At 44.6% G+C, this 10,639-nt stretch overlaps 1 pseudogene; it reads left to right on the top strand.

The window, feature by feature from the left end:
* The first annotated feature begins 1,407 nt into the window (after positions 1–1,407).
* On the top strand, positions 1,408–1,535 carry LOC122476659 (annotated as a pseudogene).
* Positions 1,536–10,639: the final 9,104 nt, after the last annotated feature.

Genomic DNA, 10,639 nt, shown 5'->3' with positions numbered 1-10,639 from the left:
CTTTTCTCCTTAGGATTCATTGCACCCTAACGTACCCTTTATGCACTTTACTTACTTGTGTTCGTCGTTCCTCCCCCCTCTCAGACACCTTTGCGGGCCGGGAGCTTTGTCTGTTTGGGTCACTTCCATATCCCGGTGACCAGGAAGGTTCACGGTAGCCACACTGCGTGCTCCCCGCTGCGGGTGGCTTCGTGGACAGGAAGGCCAGAGCCCACGCGAAGAGGACGATTCCCTAGCGGTCGCGTGGGAGGTATGGTTGCTTACACCCCGAGTACTACAGAGAAATGACTGCAGCGGGGGCCCCTCTCCGACCTCCCCGCCTGTCAGACCACCGAGGCCCAGGCGGTGAGGCCATAGCCTGGTGCCAGAAGTCCAGAGGAAACGGGCTGATTTCGGCCTCCCGCTCTTACCAGGAGTTTGACCTCGGGGAGAACACTTGATCTCTCCAAACCTCAGTCTCCTGATCAGGAAAATGGGAATAATGCTACCACTCCAAAGGTCTATCGAAGGGTTAAGTGAAACCGGATAAAATACTTCCTACAACGCCTGACCCAGAACAGCACTTGGAGAATAGAAATGGAATTTATTAGCAGAGAGAAGAAGCTTGTCTATTATCAAAAGGATGTGGGGGGTGGGGGGGCGCCTGGCTGGCTCGGTCGGCGGAGCGTGTGACTCTTGATCTCGAGGTTGTGAGTTCGAGCCCCACGTTGGGTGTAGGGATCACTTTACAAATTTTTTTTTGAAAAAAGGACGCTGAGGGGTCGCTTGCTGTGTCTCTACAGGATGAAGATGCTTTGGCCACAGCGGGGAAGGGTCAAGGTCAAACCATGGAAGGCGTGTCCTGTTGTAAAGGGGAGTAACCAGGGGAGCAGCTTCTACAGAGAAGCTGTGACGTCTCACCAGTACAAATCTTTAAAGACTCGTATATTCTGGTTTGTCACAGGCTCTGTGAACCTTTCTGGTTTACAAGGCTGGGATCGGAAAAGAGTCACAACCATGGTGCTTCCCCGGAGATGCTGCGAGCCCCACAGCAAAACCTGACCTCCGGAAGCTAACAGGTGCACGTTCCAAAGGCAGACACTGCAATCCTCACCCTCCTTTGTTAATTCGCCTCTCCCCTTTTTTTCAATCATATTTTAAGTTTTCATCTTCTTGGTTTGCATTCCGCCCCCTGCTCGGTGTTCACTGACGGAGTGCAAGCACTTAGCCTTGAAAACTGCAGGCTTTTCTAATGGCAGGCGAGAGACAGCTCATCAGAATGAGTAGAGAAACGCGTGTATGCCCCCTCACACTGAAGGCAAGTGGATACTCTCTTCTACAGCATAAACCATCCTTGCGAACATTACTTCCGGTCAAAGATCTGGTAAGATCTTGGGATTTCAGAGAGCATTCTGAAAATAACCTTTAAGCTTGGCACAGTGGCAGTCTCGTAGCCAATGAGGTTTATCCGAGGTGCGATTATTGCTAATTGAAAATAACCTTTAAGGGGTGCTTGGGAGGCTCGGTCGGTTAAGCATCGGACTCTTGATTTCAGCTCAGGTCATGATCTCACGCCCGGTTCATGGGTTTAAGCCCCATGTCTGGGTCCCCGCTGACAGCACAGAGCTTTGCTTGGGATTCTCTCTCCTTCTCTCTCTGCCTATCCCCCACTGATGCTGTCTCTCTCAAAATAAACTTTTTAAAAAAAATCTTTTAAAAAAAGAACCCTTAAGATGTCTATAGTACTGATCATCTCAATAGTTTGTTCCTTGGTAGTAATTCCATTGAAATGGACATCTCCATTTTCTTTTCTTTTTTTTTTTTTTTTAAATTTTTTTTTTCAACGTTTATTTATTTTTGGGACAGAGAGAGACAGAGCATGAACGGGGGAGGGGCAGAGAGAGAGAGAGAGACACAGAATCGGAAACAGGCTCCAGGCTCTGAGCCATCAGCCCAGAGCCTGACGCGGGGCTCGAACTCACAGACCGCAAGATCATGACCTGGCTGAAGTCGGACGCTTAACCGACTGCGCCACCCAGGCGCCCCGGACATCTCCATTTTCTAAACGCCTGTGATTTTCATGTGTTAAGCCGGAAAGGGATCATTGCCCCTCCCTTCCCACATGCAAGGTGGTAAAAAACAAAAACAAACAAGCAAAAACCTCAGGACTTTCTTGAATTTGTATTTGAACAAGTCTGTGTCTTGCTTGAATTAACAGCACTAACAGATCAGGGTGACCAGCGCCTTAGCTCCGCCTTACAGGTCTGGTTCTCAGCTCCAGCTGAACCTTAGCATCCCCTGCTGGTGAGTACCTAGGTTAGTGATTTCTGAGTACAATCACCCGGGAAGTTTGGTCTGGCCCCCTCGTGGTAAAATCAAACCAGCATTTCCGGAGATGGGGTAGAGGCACCAGTGTCGCATTAAACGGTGCCCAGATGGCTCCAGTGGGCCGCCAGGGCTGAGACCCACCAACATATATCCTACTTCCTGGGACAGAGTTTTCCACTTGGTTTTGCAGGGCTTTCCTGATAAGTGAAGTAAGGCTCAGTGAGCAAGACAGAAACTATAATATTAATCCAGACTCACGTCATTTACTGCTATAATTCCTCTTCATATGTAATTTTCACAATCCCCAAAGCGCTTTTATTTTGGTGTTAAAATTTGTGGTTAATAAGATCCTCCTTTTAGGGGGAAAAAAACCCTCAGATTTCTCTTTTAAACCCTCCAATTGTTTTCTTTTCAATCAGACCTCTGCGTGGTGGTTTAAAACTTTAAAGGTATCGACCCTCTCTTTTCCTCATAAACAAAAAGCCTTACGTTGATTTATTTATATTTGTCAAACTTTTCAAAATGATACTTTATTATTATTATTGAAACGCTATCCCAGAAGCAGAAACGTCCGTGACAGGGAAGGCCTTTGTGCCCGCGTTTCTATATTTTTCTATAGAGAGCTGCGCTGTCTCGTGCTGTAGCTAAAAACCACATGGGGCTCTTTAAATTCATTTATAGCAATTCAATTTAGAAATTCAGCTCCTCAGTTGGACTGGTCACATTCCAAGTGCAGTGAGAGGCAACGATGATAGACTGTGCCTAAGTAGAATATGTCCACCACTGCAGAAAGCCGAACGGGGCAGCACTGAATGTGTGACTTAATTTGTACAACCACATACGGTCTTGCTCCTAGACGTTAATGGAACCCAGGGGCCCTCCCCCTCCACCTGGGGAAGATCCTAAGCTGAGAGGTAAGGAAGTGTGCCTTAAAGAGCACAGCCCTGCAGGTTAGAGGGAGCTGTTTCTGGGGTGTCTGAGGTTTAAGCCCTTCGGCTTTGACTGTGAAGGTAGCTCATTTCAGGTGGCTCCTCCAGTAAGTATTAACGCGAAGTATTGTTAAAAAACAAAATTGGGGGCACCTGGGTGGCTCAGTCGGTTAAGCGTCTGATGTCGGCTCAGGCTGTGATCTCACGGTTCGTGGGTTCAAGCCCCACGTCGGGCTCTCTGCTGTCAGTGCAGGGCCCACTTTGGATCCCCTGACTCCCTCTCTCTGCTCCTCACCCCCTCTCAAAAGTAAATAAACATTTTTTTTTAATGTAACAAAGTAAATTTGAAGATCTAATTGGCTTTGTTAAATAATTCGTGAATGGGGTAGCATCCCATCTGGCGAGAGGAGAGCTCTAACAAAAGCAGAGTTTTTAAAAGCAGAAAGGGGGCATTTAAAAAAGAAGAAGGGAACTTGTTAGCAAGGTTTGCATTGTTTAGGCAAGATTGCCTTCTTTTTTTTAATTTTTTTAAATATTTATTTTTGACAGAGAGAGAGAGACAGAGAGAGACAGAGCATGAGTGGGGGAGGGGAAGAGAGAGAGAGACACAGAATCTGAAACAGGCTCCAGGTCCTGAGCTGTCAGCACAGAGCCCGACGTGGGGCTCGAACTCACGGACCGCGAGATCGTGACCTGAGCTGAAGTCGGATGCTCAACTGACTGAGCCACCCAGGTGTCCCAAGATTGCCTTCTTAAGGGTAGTGGAAGGGGTCTGTCAATAACTTTCCTACTAGTGACCAGGAAATTCCATGTTGACTGGTTAAAGGTCACATGGGGATTTGGGGGATTGAATAGGCAGTTGGGTTAGGTATTCAGTCTTGGTTTGCTGACTTGGCCTAAGTGATGCCATTTTGGCCTTGTGGTTTTCTTTCTCTCTCTGTCTTTTTTTTTCAATGTTTATTTAGTTTTGAGAAAGAGAGAGAGAGACAGAGCGTGAGAAGGAGAGGGGCAGAGAGAGAGGGAGACACAGAACCCGAAGCAGGCTCCAGGCTCTGAGCTGTCAGCACAGAGCCTGACGCGGGGCTTGAACTCACCAACCGCAATATCATGACCTGAGCCTAAGTCAGATGCTTGACCGACTGAGCCACCCAGGTGCCCCTCTTTTTAATAGTGTTAACATAATCAGCAGAACCGGGGAGACAGGTGACACAGGCACTGATAGGGACCGTCAGCTTATCAAAAGAAAGACCCTTCTCAGCCTAGAAGCCCAAAGCTGGGCTCATGATTCCAAACGTGTGGCCACTGCAATGGCAGGGACTTAACCAATCAAGGGGATCGTGACAGCCCTAAAAATCTGATGAGGGCAATTAGGCAAAAAAGGAAAAAAAGAAGAAAGAAATACAACTATCACTATTTGAAGGTGACATGATCTTGCATATTGAAAATTCTAAGAAATCCACTAAAAAACTATTGGAATTAATATGTTTAGCCAGATTTGCAGGGTACAAGGTGAATATACAAAAATCAGTTGTATTTCTATAACACAACAGTAAATAATGCAACAATGAAATTAAGAAAACAATTCCATTGGGGTGCTGGGTAACTCAGTTAAGCCTCTGACTCTTGATTTCAGCTCAGTTCATGATCATGGTTTGTGAGATCAAGCCCCAAGCTTGGGATTCTCTCTCTCTCCCTCTCTCTCTGCCCCTCCTCTCAAAATAAATAAATAAACTGGAAAAAAAAATCTCATTTTGTATGCTGACAGATTAAAAAAAAAGAAAATTCAATCTACAGTGTCATCAAAGGGAATAAAGTAGGGATACATGTAACAAAATAAGCATAAAACTTGTACTCTAAAAATTACAAACTATTGTTGGAAGAAATTAAAGGAGGCCTAAATATTGTGAATACGAAGACATTCCATGTTCATGGATTGGAAGACTTGATATCGTTAAGGTGACCAACGCTCCCCAAATTCATTTACAGATTCAATGCAATCCTTGTCAGAATCCCAGCTACATTTTTATGCAGAAATCAACAAGTTGATCCTAAAATTCATATGGAATCGCAAGGGATCCAGACTAGCCAAACAATCTTGAGAAAGAAGAACAAAGTTGGAAGGCTCACACTTCCCAATTTCAAAACTTAGTACAGGGCTACAGTGATCAAGACAGCACGGTGTGGGTATAAGGGCAGATGTAGAGATCAATGGAATAGGTTTGAGAGTCTAAGAACAAACCCTTACTGACAGCTCAATGGGGAAAGAATAATCTTTTCAATAAACTGAATGGGGCAACTCCATGTTCCCTTCCTTATACCACACACAAAAAATGAACCCCGAATGGATCATAGACCTAAATGTCAAAGCTAAAACTACAAAACTCTTAGGAGAAAACATAGGAGTAAGTATTCATGCACTTGGCTTAAGTAAAGCCCCCTTACACATGACACAAATAGCATAAGTGACTAAAGAAAAAATAAACTGGATTTCATCAAAATTAAAACCTTTTCTGCTTCCTAGGATATCACCAAGAAAGTGAAAATCCAACCCGCAGACCGGGGGAAAATATTGGCGACTCATATCTCTGATAAGGAATTGCATCCAGAACAAAGAACACTTACAACTCAATAATAAAAAGACAAATAACAGAATTTAAAAATAAGCAGGGGCGCCTGGGTGGCTCAGTCGGTTAAGCGTCCGACTTCAGCTCAGGTCACGATCTCGCGGTCCGTGAGTTCGAGCCCCGCGTCGGGCTCTGGGCTGATGGCTCAGAGCCTGGAGCCTGTTTCCGATTCTGTGTCTCCCTCTCTCTCTGCCCCTCCCCCGTTCATGCTCTGTCTCTCTCTGTCTCAAAAATAAATAAACATTAAAAAAAAATTAAAAAAAAAATAAGCAAAAGGTAAGAACAGACACTTCTTCAAAGAAGACACAGAAATGGCCAACAAGCGCATGAAAAGATGCCCAAAAATGGCTCATTAGCCCTTGGGGAAATGTAAATTAAAACCAACACAAGATATCACTTTGCATCCATTCAAGAAATATAATTTTTTTAAAAAAAGACACCAGGGGCACCTGGCTGGCTCAGTCAGTGGAGCGCACAACTCTTGATTTGGGGGGTCTTGAGTTTGAGCCCCACATTGGGCACAGAGATTACTTTTAAAAAATAATAAAGGTATTATCTATTTTTAATTAGTTTTTAATTAAATTAATTTAACTTCATGTGTTTAAGTAATCAAAAAGATAACAAGTGTTGATGAGGGTGTGGAGAAACGGAAACCTCACTACCAGTGAAAATGTGAGAATGATGCAACCCCTTGGGACAACAGCTCAGCACGTCGTCAAAGTTACCACGTGACCCAGTGATTCCTCTTAAAGATCTATATGTACCCACAGAAACCCTCCACACAAACACTTGTACATGATCAATGTTGACAGCAGGATGACTCATAGTAGCCAAAGGTTGTAAACAACCCCAAGTATCTATCAACCGATGAACGGATAAACCAAATGTGAACGTAGCCACACAATGAAATATTATTGGGCAATAAAAAGTAACGACCGACTGTGTCACAGCACAGATGAACCTTGCAACGTGCTAAGTGGAAGAAGCCGGACACCAAAGACTGCCTGCTGCATGGTTCTATTTGTCTGAAATGTCCAGAAGAGGCAAGTCTATTCAGACAAAGTAGATTGGTGGTCTGGAGGGCGGAGGGGAAAAGTAATTTATGTGGGAAGTTCGCTGGCGTGATGAGACGCTCCAAGGTTGATTATGCCGCTGGTTGCACAACTCTGTGATCACGCAGATGCCAGTGAGCTGTACCCTGCAGGGGCGGGGGGCGGGGGGGGAGGGGGAATTGTCTAGTCTGCAACTTAAATCTCAATAAAGCTGTTTAAAAACAAACAAACAAACAAACAAACAAATCTGGTGAACCTGTGAGTGCTGGATGCCAGCCAGCACCATCTAGAGCCTAGGCTCTTCTTCAAAGTGTGGACGGTGGACCTGAAGCAGCTCAGGCTTTCAACCAACTTATTAAATCTGCATCTTCCAACATCCCATAGGCACGCTTAAGCTCGAGAAGCACTGAAAGGCTTCGGACTCAGGAAACAAACTCTAGAGCGATGTAGTGATTGATAGACATTGAGAGGATGTACGTAATGTGTACTTGAAATATTTCTTTAAGTATTACTTTGTCTTCTTTATTTATTTTCTGAATCGAGGGTAGTGCTGTGAGATAAATGTTTACGCTTTTATCCAAACATGATAGGCATGCTCCTAACTGATCCCCCCTTCCCAAGTTCATCCCATGGCCCCTGTTCTCCATTCCCACTGCAGTGGGCGCTGGCTGGGTTGGGTGCACAGTGAACCCCTCTCTTGCAAGCTTGCTCTTCCGAACACCATCACATTCAGCAGGTGGATGGGTTGGTCCAGAGGCTCCAAGTCACTCTATTCACCTGCCTGGTGAGACGGCAGGGATGTCTACTGGGCTGCGAATGTCTACGAAGGAGCCTACATGGGCCTCTTCAGCATGGTGGTCTTGGAGTAGTGGGATGTCTTTGTATATGGTGGTCTGGGGCCCCAGAGTGTTTGAGTGGGCAGGAAGTGAAAGTTGCCAGTCTCCAAAGGCATGGACCCCAAATTGGTACCGCATCACTTCCATCCTATTTTATTGGTCAAAACAGGCACAGATGGGGCGCCTGGGTGGCTTAGTCAGTTAAGTATCTGACTTCGGCTCAGGTCATGATCTCATGGCTTGTGAGAGTGAGCCCCGCGTTGAGCTCTGTGCTGACCGCTCAGAAGCTGGAGCCTGCTTCACATCCTCTCTCTCTCTCTCTCTCTCTCAAGAATAAATAAACATTAAAAAAAAAAAAAAAAGAAAAAAGAAAAACAGGCCAGAAGCTGCCCGGATTCGAGACAAGGAGCCATAGACCTAGTTGGGGAGAGAGGAAAATGGGAGTCATTATTTAGCGGGTATAGAGTTTCAGTTTTGCAAGATGAAAACGCTCAGGAGATTGATTATACGACAATGTAAACATACTCAGCACCACTCAACTCTACACTTAGAATGCGTAAGGTGGCAAATTTTGCATTACGTGTATTTGACCACAAGTAAAAATACAAAAAAAAACAAAAAACAAAAGAAAAGAAACTCCCTTGAACAACGCGCTGCCAATTTAAGGCCACCATGTCATACATAACAACAAGCACGCGCCCAATTGCTGCTGACAGTTGGCAATCTCTTTAAGCTCATCTTAGCTGTCTGTAGGGCCCAGGATTTTATCACTGCAAAATTGTGTTGGTGGTGTCATAATTTCTGAAATAAACGTGAAGGCAAGACACCACAGAATGTGCCCAGTGAGACTCTGAAATGGGTCCTACAGGGAGGGTGACAGAACCGGATGGGAGCAGGAGCAATGGTATACGTTCATCTGCAGTTCAGATCATGGAATATGTAGAATGAAGCAAAACTGATAATTGGGAACGACTCTCAAATGTTTCATTTACAGGTGAAAAACCAGAGGCCCATAAAAATTACCTGAGGACATGGAAGCAGAGATCATGCTCCTGGATGAGAAGATTTAATACTGTGACTCCCTCTTTCTCCCTGGCTTCTCAGTGGGAGACATGTTAAAGGACAGGGTGTAGGGTCTGGTGCCACCAGTTCTGTGTGTACCTGGCCCTGTTCAGTGTCATAGCTGGGGAGGGACACTGGGGACTTGCCTCAGGGCACACAAATTCAACTGGTGCAAACATGTTAAACCATCATCTTAGAAGAATGGGTAAAACTTGGGACGCCTGGCTGGCTCAGTCAGTAGAGGATGCGGCTCTTGATCTTGGGGTTCTGAGTTTGAGCCCCACGTTGGGTGTAGAGATTGCTTACATACATACATACATACATACATACATAAAAGATCGGATAAAACTTGATATTCTCCCCACTCAGCAAGAGCCTTCCTCCACCTCTCAAGTCATTGGCTCTTGATCTCTTGAACAGAGATGGGTTGAGCCCAACACCCACGGTCAGCTGAGGCCCTTTGGGCTCTTGTCCCTCCCAGGCTCCTGACCTTAGCTGGGGAGCAGCCTCTGTGTCACGTGTATACTCCACCTACTGATAGAATCCCAACACAAAGGGTATAAGGAGATCCTCAGTGTAAGTGACATCAAGAATGTGACCAATATTTGATGTCCAAGGGAAACAAAAACAAAAAGAAAGTATTGGGACCTCATCAAGATAACAGCGTCTGCACAGTGAAGGAAACAGTCAACAAATCTAAAGGGCTGCCTGAAGAATGGGAGGAGATACTTGCAAATGACATATCGGATAAAGGCTTAGTATCCAAAATCTGTAAAGAACTTATCAAACTGAACGCCCAAAAAACAAATGATCTGGTTAAGAAATGGGCAGAAGACATGAATAGGCATTTCTCCAAAGAAGACATCCAGATGGCCAACAGACACATGAAAAGATGCTCAATATCACTCATCATCCGGGAAATACAAATCAAAACCAAGATGAGATATCTCCTCACACCTGTCAGAATGGCTAAAATGAACAACCCAAGAAACAACAGGTGTTGGTGAGGATGTGGAGAAATGGGAACCCTCTTGCATTGCTGGTGGGAATGCAAACTGGTCCAGCTGCTCTGGAAAACAGTATGGAGGTTCCTCAAAAAGCTAAAAATAGAACTATCCTACAATCCAGCGATTTCACTACTAGGTATTTACCCAAAGAATATAAAAATATAGATTTGAAGTGGTACATGCACCCCAATGTTTACAGTATTTCACCAATAGCCAAACTATGGAAAGAGCCCAAATGTCCACCAACTGATGAATGGATAAAGAAGATGTGGCATATATATATATATATATATATATATATATATACATAGTTAGTTAGTTAGTGGAATATTACTTAGCCATCAAAAAGAATGAAATCTTGCCATTTGCAACTATGTAAATGGAACTAGAATGTATTATGCTGAGTGGAATAAGTCAGTCAGAGAAAGACAAATACTTTATGACTTTACTCATATGTGGAATTTAAAAAACAAAACAGATGAACATATGGGGGGCAGAAAAAAGAGAGAGGGAAACAAACCACAAGAGACACTTAAAGGTAAAGAACAAACTGAGGGTTGCTGGAGGGAGGTGGGTGGGGGATGGGCTAGGTGGGGGATGGGCACAGAGGAGGGCACTTGTTGGGATGAGCATTGGGTGTTGCATGTAAGTGATGAAACACTGAATTCTACTCCTGAGACCAGTACTGCCCTGGAATTTAAATAAAAAACTGGAATTTAAATAAAAAGTTGAAATGGAAAAAAAGAGAATGTGGTCTATATTTGAAAGGAAATGTGGAGATGTTAATACTAAATCCGAATGACGTGGTTGAGTATCACGGAC

The sequence above is a fragment of the Prionailurus bengalensis genome, chromosome E4, assembly GCF_016509475.1.
Source record: "Prionailurus bengalensis isolate Pbe53 chromosome E4, Fcat_Pben_1.1_paternal_pri, whole genome shotgun sequence".
NCBI lineage: Eukaryota > Metazoa > Chordata > Mammalia > Carnivora > Felidae > Prionailurus > Prionailurus bengalensis.
Note: the sequence above shows the minus strand (reverse complement) of the source record. Positions and strands in the feature narration are given on the sequence as shown.